This window comes from Rhinopithecus roxellana, chromosome 11, assembly GCF_007565055.1.
Source record: "Rhinopithecus roxellana isolate Shanxi Qingling chromosome 11, ASM756505v1, whole genome shotgun sequence".
In the NCBI taxonomy this organism is placed as follows: domain Eukaryota; kingdom Metazoa; phylum Chordata; class Mammalia; order Primates; family Cercopithecidae; genus Rhinopithecus; species Rhinopithecus roxellana.
Genome location: NC_044559.1, coordinates 107,946,332 through 107,956,398, shown reverse-complemented (window position 1 = coordinate 107,956,398; position 10,067 = coordinate 107,946,332). Strand labels below are relative to the sequence as shown.

The window sequence follows — 10,067 nt, the reverse complement described above, 5'->3', positions numbered from 1 at the left end:
TTGATGCTCTCAAAATAATACTACAAGTTTCCACATTAAGCAGCAACAGTTTCAGAATAATTCAAAACTTGATTCAGGCATCCTACTGATAAAAAAAAATGTACTTTTTATTTCATTAAAATATGTAGCTTTCTACTACTGCATCCTTCGAAGAGAAGAATATTCTGCTGGTTTGGCCACAGGCTCTTCACGTATGGACAGTTACTCCCTAGTAAACTCTTCATTCATCCTGGTGTTCTTGAAAATATTCATCAAACATACAAGACTTATTCTCATGTTGCTTTGGTTATTTAAATTTTGAATCTTCTCCACATTGAATGGCAAAATCAATATGCTATAATACAATGTTCATACTTTCTTCATCTGACTGATCATGAGGTAAGAAGAGAACTATGCTGCAGTCATCAGTCCACATACAGCTTTAGTTACTTTTTTGAATTTTTTGCTTCTTAAGTCATTTGTAGAATAATCGAATAAGGAATCCATGTCTGGATTGAGAAACTCTCAGTTTCCTTTTTAGCTTTTTTACTCTGCAGCTACATTTTGATCACGATGTTAACTTGTAGAATTTCTAGAGAGAGCATGGCACTTAGGACTGCCAAGATGCCAGAAATATACTTGAATGACTCCACCATGAACTGAGAATCAACAAGAAAAACTCCATAGACTCAGAGACCCCCCTGCTCGAGCTGCAGGACCAGCTGCTTCATCACAGTCAGGTGAATGTACAACTCAGTCCAAGCTGGACAATCAAAGTTAGCAAGGATATTACCAATTACTAACGGGATTGTAATTGTCCTAGGCCTTCTGAAAGCAATTAAACAATATGAATCGAAAGCAGTACAAAGGTTCATACCTTTTACATATCTTTACTCTCAATTTATGAAATTATAGACTAACCAAATATTCCAAAAATATGGAAAAAGTATATGCATGAAGGAGTACCTCGAATCGTTATTCATAACAGTAAAATATTGGAAAATACCTACAGTGCCAACAATAGGAAAGTGAATAATGAAATTATAGAGCATCCACTCAAATATTGTCAAGCCTTTTAAAAATAATGGTTATAAAGACTGTGCAAGGGCATGAATTATGCTTATGACATGATATTAAATAGTGACTCAAGCTTTATAATTATTTGTACTAATGACTTCAATAAAACATAAAAAGAGAATGCTCGCTATTACTAAGACTGACTGTCTAAACTAGATTGCAATTTTTCATCAGGAGAGTGGCAGACAGAGTATATATGTGATATGGTTTGTATCTATGTCCCCACCAAATCTCCAATATTGGGGATTACAATCCCCAATGCTGGAGGTGAGGCCTGCTGGAAGGTGATTGGATCATGGGGGTGGATCCTTCGTGAATGGTTTAGCACCATCCCTTGGGTGCTGTTCTCATGATAGAGTTCTCACCAGATCTGGTTGTTTAAAAGTCTGTGGCACCTGCCTAGCCTGCCCCTCCACCTCTTCTTGCTCCTGCTCTGGGCATGTAAGATGTGCCTACTTCCCCTTCGCCTTCTGCCATTATTGTAAGTTTCATGAGGCCTCCCAAGAAGCAGATGCTGCCATACTTCTTGTATAACCTGCAGCACTGTGAGCCAATTAAACATCTTTTCTTTATAAATTACTCACTCTTAGGTATTTATTTATAGCAATGCAAGAACAGATGAATACAATGCGCATAGACTGTTCCAAGACCTTGGAATGTCTTATGTAAAGGCATATTATTAGTCAGCGAAGTAGAACCATGAGAAGTAATATAGATTAAAAGGTTTGTTATAGGGATTAGATTTTTATGAAACTATGTTGCTGGTGGAGAAGTCTGTGAAAGGCTGTTGTATCTGTGTCTGATGTTGAACCTTAAGTCACTATAGAATAGCCAGCCAGCAATTGGTAGGAAAGCCTGAGTAGATGAGGGCAAGGACATACTAGAAGCCAAAAGGACAAGCAAGTGCTTGAGGACAAACTTAACCCAAGTCCCTTGGCTTGGGCTTTCTGTCACTTGCAATCTAAGGAGTTCTAACTGATAAAAGTAGATCAGTCTTGGCCTTGAAATAATAAGTCTGATTATGTTATAGAAACTTCACTATGGCTCCACCTAGCAATAAAACCCATGGAGCCAAGTGACTGACAACCCCTTCCAGAGACCAAATGGGCAGAATCTGGGAAAAACTGGCAAGACAAAAGGAGTTAAAGACTGAGGCGTGGAGAAGAAAGCAGCAAGAATAGGAACCTTGAAAAGTGGCAGTTTAGTAACCTTGAGGCTCTAGAGCGAAGACTCTTCATGGACATTGAGAAACTTGGAATCTGCTGAATGGAGTGCAGAAGTCACTCTCTAATCTCCACCTTCTATGCATTCTGTGTGGGTTAGCAAGTAGAATGGAAACTTAACCCTTGGTGAAAAGCTGCTTTGTGCATTCTTCTAGACTCTATCTCTGTTTTTGGTCCATGAAGATAGGTGATGACAACCAAGGCTAAGTGTTGACTGATACAGCCATTACCTACTGCAGTGTACATGCCTCCACTTTACATTTGTTTGAAAATTCCCATATAAAGAAACTAAATAAACAGAGCACACGTCTTGATAAATTCACAGTTGTGTGTCTATACTGCCTTCATATCCAGTTGAAAAATGGTCAACACATCATAAATGATTTCATGCTGGGCACAGTAGCTCATGTCCATAATCCCAGCACTTTGGGAGGCTGAGGTGGGAGGATTACTTGAAGCCAGGTGTTTAAGAACAGCATGGGCAATAGAGGCTGATCCCTGTCTCTACGAAAAATAAAAAATTAGCTGGGCGTGGTGGTGCACACCTGCAGACCCAGCTCTCAGGAGGCTGAAGCAGGAGGATCTCTAGAGCCCAGGAGTCGGAGGCTGAAATGAGCTATGATTGTGCTACTACACTGCAGCCTGGACAACAGAGCTAGACTGTCTCTAAAAATAACAATAAAAATTTAAAAGAAAGGAAGAAGAAAAATTTTTAAAAAATGATGTAGCAGAATTTTCCCTGCCAAATCCACCAGTTAATAACCTATTGTTATATCCTGAAAGTTATGTTGGGATTATTTCCTTCTGAAATGGACTTCCTTCCATTCCACATTCTATCCCTGTGTATTTTTGTTCACCAAGACTCTTATGAGAATATTCTACTACAAATATGCCATTGTTGGGAAGAGAAAAGCTTTCACCTCAGACTCTCTCTGAAATACTAGCTTATGTCTGCCCAGCCCTCTAAGAGGTAAGCATGATTAATAAAGGTCACCCTCGGGCTCACGTGAGATCACAATTTATCTCCACAGTTTTCATGTTATGTTATTATCCTAATGTTGCCTTAAGTCTCTTGAAAATAACACTTAAAAAGATCCACATTTCTCATATCTAAAGGAAGTTTTTTATTCCTTTGTTTGCACTCTACCTTGTTAGAAAAATGATTGGAGGAAACTTTCTGTGATATAAAAGATGAAAGAAAGGAAGAAAGAAAAGAGAGAGAGAGAGGGAAGGAAGGAAGGAAGAAAGGAAGGGGGGGGAGGAAGGAAGGAAGGAAGGAAGGAAGGAAGGAAGGAAGGAAGGAAGGAAGGAAGGAAGGAAGGAAGGAAGGATGGATCAGGTCAGAAGAAAAACAATGGTTAAAAAAAATAAGTTGTCACTAGGGTAAGAATAACATGCATAATGCATTTTTTAATGTCCTGAGAAACTGAGCTGTATATTTGTTTCATAGCTCCCCAGCTTCCATAGCAAAAATGGAGAACTGATAATTATCACTATTTTTATTCTTTATGGTTGCTCAGGGGAAAAATTTTTAAAGGTGACATTAGTGGAATAAGGTTACCCTTCTGTCACTCACATTTGATTACTCATAGACTTTTCTATTTGAAGACCCATTAAGGAAAATTTTCCTTGCAAACAAATGTGGTCAAATGAATTGATCAACGTGCATACCTGCCAGGTGCCCGGCATCCCCAAGTGCCTATAGGACATTAACTCCAGTAGCCTGTGTGACCACGTAGAATAAAAATAAAGTTACTGGGAGTTCAGGGTTGATATTATCTCTGATTTGTTTATTTCTGCAGAAGTCAGTCTCTTTCAAAATATGGGAACAGCGAGTTAAAATAAACTGTCTTATTGGCAGAACAGAGTGTGATCATGAGATACCATTCAGCTTTTATGCTGATTCATCAGCTCACAGTGAAATGAGCTTGCATGAGAGCATCCCAGGATCACTGAACATTCAGAGGTATGTCCTTGCATCCTCATTTTTAAAGGTAAAATGAGATTTTCATAGAATAAGGATACAGCTGGTAAATAGCAAGACTAAAATTACATATACACTAGCTTACATTTAAGAACAGCTTGGCTAATTACTCCTAAGTCATCGGTTTTTTGTTTGTCTTTGTTTTTTACTATTTATTTCCTTTGCTTTACAGCTTTATTGAGGCATAATTAATGTAAATAAACCATCCATATTTAAAGTGTATTACTGATGAGTTTTGACATAATATACTTCCATGAAACCATCTTCAGTCAAGGTAATGAAACTTTATATCACTCTCAGAACTTTCTCTGACCTCTTTCACACTCAATTATTGTTTTAACCTGCCTGTTTCTATTATATAGCAAATAATTTGCTTTTTAGAATCAAGTTCATCGTGATGCAGTGAATATCATTTGCTCTTTTGAACTGTGGTTGATGATTCTGTGGCTTTTGTGGGTATCACAAAAGGGATTTACTTTTATGCAGAAAACTTAGGCTCAGCAAATGAATCTATATTTACAAATTTATGATGGTCTGAAATGGTGGGAAGAACTGGCCAGTCTCTCTAAGGATAAGAGTAGAACATTTAAAATGGAGTTGAGTTGATGGTGACGGGGCAGGGTGGTACCACTTCAGTGTAAGAAAACTACAGAGAAAAAAAAAATCACCTGATTACTATGGTAGGGGTCAGTTCATGATTACATCATGAACGGGGCAAATAGTTTAGAATATGCTAGGGGCTGGTGAAGAATTAAAGAAAAAAAGACGGAAAAATGAAAGGGGGTAAGGGAAGAAGGGGAAAAGGGAAGAAGGGGAAAAGGGAAGGAACGAATAAAGAAGATATTAAGAGTAAAGGGAAAAAGACAGAGAACACTGCAGTAGGGCTTTGGGCTAAAAGACATAGAGTGACTTTTGTGGTAAAGAAACCAAAGAAGGTCGTGAAATGGGTATCCAAAAAAAAACGGGCAGCCTGTGGCGCCACGGCTGGATAAAGAGCATTAGGGACAGGGAGGCTGTAATAAGATTCCATCACCATCTCTGCCCATCACTAGGGCTGGAGGTAGAGAAAAACTTCCCCTACTCAAGAAAAAAGAAGCTATTTTTGTCAAGTTAAATGAGCCTGAACCTGCAGAGCTGAATTGGCAGATGAATATTGTTAATTGGTGCAGTTTCTTCGGTACAGGAAAGAGTTTCCAATCAGACCAGCGATTCATCGGCCACATGAAGGCAATTTATTAATAAAAACGAACTGAAGTTTCAGAATCCTTGGTAATGATGAGCTCATGGTCCTTTGCCTCCCTTCCCTTCTCTAGAAAGGATGCACTACAGCAATGACGCCTCAGTGATATCTTCTCCAGCCCATTCCATATGTGGCAACATTTCAAGTATTTTTTTTTTATTAGGAATTTCTACATTTAGTTGTCAAATCAAGCTGTTCTAATTGCCTAATTATGATTCTCCCTTCAACAACAGACTTTTTGAGAAGTTCCTGATTCAAAGTAACCAGGAAAGTCTGCTAAGTGCAGCTTAATTCTGAAAAGTGAAGGGGAAAACAAAACGAAACAGAGAGGAGAAACAGTCTCCCTTTAAAAAATTAACTTTATTTTACATTTTAATAAATTGGACAAATGTATCCTCCTATGTAACCATAACCACATTAAGACATGGAGAATTGACATCACCCCAGAGAATTCTGTTTTCCTCTGGAGTAACCACTCTCCCCAGCCCTGGTCATGGACAGCCACTGGTCTCCTTTCTGTCACTGTAGATTAGTATTGCCTTTTCTAGAATTCCATACAAATGAAGTTATATGACGGTTTTTTAAAAAGTCAGCTGAACGCTTTTTGAGATTCAATCTGTGTTGCTGTATGTTCATCATTAGTCCGTGCTTTTCATGGCTGAGTAGTATTCTATTATATAAACGTACTCCAATATGTGTATCCATGGGCATTCGGGTTGTTTCTGTTTTAGCCCATTAAAAATCTGACAGTTGTATCTGAAATCGGTATAAAGTGGTATCTCATGTTTTAATTACATTTTCCTAATGACTAGTAATGTTAAGTGTTTTTCCATGTGTTTATTGGCCATTCATGAAGTTCTTTTGTGAAATGTTTGCTAAAATCTTATGCCCATTTTAAAAAACAGGGCCATTTTGTAACTGCCCAATGGGTTCTCCTTGCCTGCTGCCCAAGTAAAGGTTTCTTGAGGCCTCTGCAATAGCAGAAGCCGCTATGCTTCCTATACAGCCTGAAGAGTCATGAGCCAATTAAACCCCTTTTCTTTATAAATTGCCAGTCTCAAGTATTTCTTCACAGCAGCCAACTGACTAATTAGCACTGACTAATGCAAACAGTAATCAAGATAATGCAGTATTTGCATACAGATGGACCTGTAGACCACATATGTGGTCAACTCATTGTTTATAAAGGCAGCAAGGTAATTCAGTTAGGATGGTCTTTCCAATAAACAGTGCCCAAATCACTGAATAGACATGGATTAAATAAAAAGAACCTCAATGAGTTCCTCATGTCACATGCAAAAATTTACTCAGAATGGAGTATAGGTCTAAGTGTAAAAGCTGAAACCCTAAAAGAAAATGTAGGCAATGATCTTCACAATTATGGAGTAGGCAAACTTTTCAGGCCACACAAAGGACAAACTACAAAAAATGGAGAAACTGAATTTCATCAAATTTTAAAATTCAGTTATATGAAAGACACCAAAGAATATATTATCCAAGCACCATGTCTCATGCCTGTAACTCTAACACTTCAGGAGGCTCAGGTGGGAGGATCCCTTCAGCTCCAGAGTTTGAGGCTGCAATGAGCCATGATTGCACCACTGTACTCTAGCCTGGGTGAGAGAGCAAGACCCTGACTCTCTCTCTCTCTCTCTCTCTCTCTCTATATATATATATATATAATATATAAAGAACTCTCACAACTCAATAATAAGAAAAATTGAAACTACCTTTGCAGAAATTATAATAGTGAGAAAATTATGACACTGAAAGGAATCTAACCTGATTCCATCTAGCTTCTAAACTCCAACTGCCCTTGTTCATTCCTGGTCATAGGCTGAACTAACTTTGGAAGGAACTTAGTTTATAGTTTAACTTTGAAACAAAGATAACAGCCCTTTTGCCCATTTTTAAATTGGATTATTAGGTTTTTATTCCTATAGAGTCGTTTGAGCTCCTTATATGTTCTTCTTATTAGTCACTTGTCAGGTGGGTAGTTTGCAAATATTTTCTCCCATCCTGTGTGTTATCTCTTCATTTTGTCTATTGTTTCCCTGCTGTGAAGAAGCTTTTTAAATTGATATGATCCTATTTGTCCATTTTTGCTTTGGTTGTCTGTGCTTGTGGGGTATTACTCAAGAACTCTTTGCCCACTCCAATGTTGTGTAGAACTTTCACAATGTTGTCTTGTGGTTGTTTCATAGTTTTAGGTCTTAGATTTAAGTCTTTAATCCATTTTGATTTCATGTTTGTATATGGTGAGAGATAGAGATCTAGTTTCATTCTTCTGCATGTGGATATTCAATGTTTCCAGCTCCATTTATTGAAGAGACTGTTTTTCCCCTCATGTATATTTTTGGCACTTTTATTGTCAATAAGTTCACTGTAGAAGTCTGGATTTGTTTCTGAGTCCTCCATTCTGTTCCATTGGCCTCTATATCTGTTTTTTTTTTTTTTTTTTTTTTTTTTTTTTTTTTTTTTTTTTTTTTTTTGTGAGTGCCATGCTGTTTTGGATACTATAGCTCCACAGAATCATTTGAATCAGGTAATGTAATTCCTCCAGTTTTGTTCTTTTTGCTCAGGACAGAACAATTGGCTTTGGCTATTCTGGGTCTTTTGTGGTTTTATATAGATTTTAAGATTGATTTTTTCCATTTCTGTTAAGCATGTCATTGATACTTTGATAGGGATTGCAATAAATCTGTAGATTGCTGTGGGTAGTATGGATATTTTAACAATGCTGATTCTTACAATCCATGAACATGGAATATCTTTCCATTGTGTGTGTGTGTGTCCTCTTCAATTTTTTGCATCAATGTTTTATAGTTTTCATTGTAGAGATCTTTCACTTCTTTTGTTAGTTAATTCCAGGGTATTTTATTTGTAGCTACTGTAAATGGGACTACTTTCTTGATTTTTTTTTTTTCAGATTATTTTCTGTTGGTATATAGAAATGCTACTGTTTTTTGTATGTTGACTTTCTATCCTACAATACTGAATTTGTTTATCAGTTCTAATAATTTTTTGGTGGAGTCTTTAGGTTTTTCCAAATGTAAGATCATATCCTCTGCAAACAAGGAAAGAAAGATCCCTTGAATTTCTGTGCTATTGATTTAACATCTCTGGTTGCAATGTCTTCTTTTTCATCTCTGATTTTATTTATTTGGGTCTTCCCTCCTTTTTTCTTAGTTTGGCTAAAGCTTTTTCAATTTTGTTTATCTTTTCAAAAAATGCACTTTTTGTTTCATTGATCTTTATTATATTTTTCATATCAATTTGATTTGTTTCTGTTGTAATCTTTATTATTTCTGTTCTACTAATTTTGAGTTTGGTTTGCTCTTGCTTTTCAAGTTCTTTAAGATGCATCATTAGGTTGTTTATTTGAATTTTTTCTTATGTTTTGGCATAAGCACTCACAGCTACAAACTTCCCTCTTAGTACTGTTTTCACTGCATACCATAGGTTTTAGTATTTGTTTTTCCATTATCCTTTGTTTCAAGAAATTTTTCCGTTTATTTCTTAATCTCTTCATTGACCCAATAATTATTCAGGAACATATTGTTTAATTCCCATGTGCTTGTATAGATTCCAATTATTCATTCCTCTCATTAATTTATAGTTTTATTCTATTGTGATCAGAGAAGATGCTTGATATTACTTCAATTTTTTTGGAATGTTTTAAGACTTGTTTTGTGATCTAATATATGGTCTATCCTTGAGTATGATCCATACGCTGAAGAGAAAAGTGTTTATTCTGCAGTTGTTGGATTAAGTGTTCTGTAAATAATGTTCTAGGTCCATTTGGTTTATAGTGCAGATTAAGTCTAATGTTTCATTAGACTTGATGTTTCATTTTGATTTTCTGCCTGGATGATCTGTCCAATGCTGAAAGTGGGGTGCTGACTTTACTAGCTATTATTGTACTGGGGTCTATCTCTTTCTTTACCTCTAATAATAATTGCTTTATATATCTGAGTGCTACAGTGTTGGGTGAATATATATTTAAAATTGTTATATTCCCTTGCTGAATTGACATTTTTATCATTATATAATGACCTTCTTTGTCTCTTCTTATCATATTAGTCTTTAAATCTATTTTGTCTATTTTATCTGATACATGTATAGCTATTCCTGCTCTTTTTTGGTTTCCAATGGCATAAAATATATTTTTCCTGTAAGCAACAGAACATTGTCTTATATTTTAAATCTATTTAGCCACTTTATGTCTTTTGATTGGAGAGATTTGTCTATTTGCATTCAGTTTTATTATTGACAAGTAAGGATTTACTGCTGCCATTTTATTATTTGTTTTCTGTTGTTTTGTGGCCTTTTTTTCCTTCTTTTCTTCCTTCCTGTATTCCTTTAAATATAGCTGTTTTTCTCTGCTGATATGTATTAATTTCCTTTTTAAGGCCAATAATTCTTAGGTTTGCCCCTTTTAGGCTATTTTCTAGATCTTGTAGGCATGCTTCATTCTTTCATATTTTTTGTCTCCTCTGACTGCGTATTTTCAAATAGCCTGTCTTCAAGTTTACTAATTATTTCTTCTGCCTGATCAATTCTG

At 36.3% G+C, this 10,067-nt stretch overlaps 1 pseudogene; it reads right to left on the bottom strand.

Annotated features, from left to right (window-relative positions):
• Window positions 1–220: 220 nt before the first annotated feature.
• LOC115900320 overlaps window positions 221–10,067 on the bottom strand; it is a 31,428-nt pseudogene continuing 21,581 nt past the window's right edge.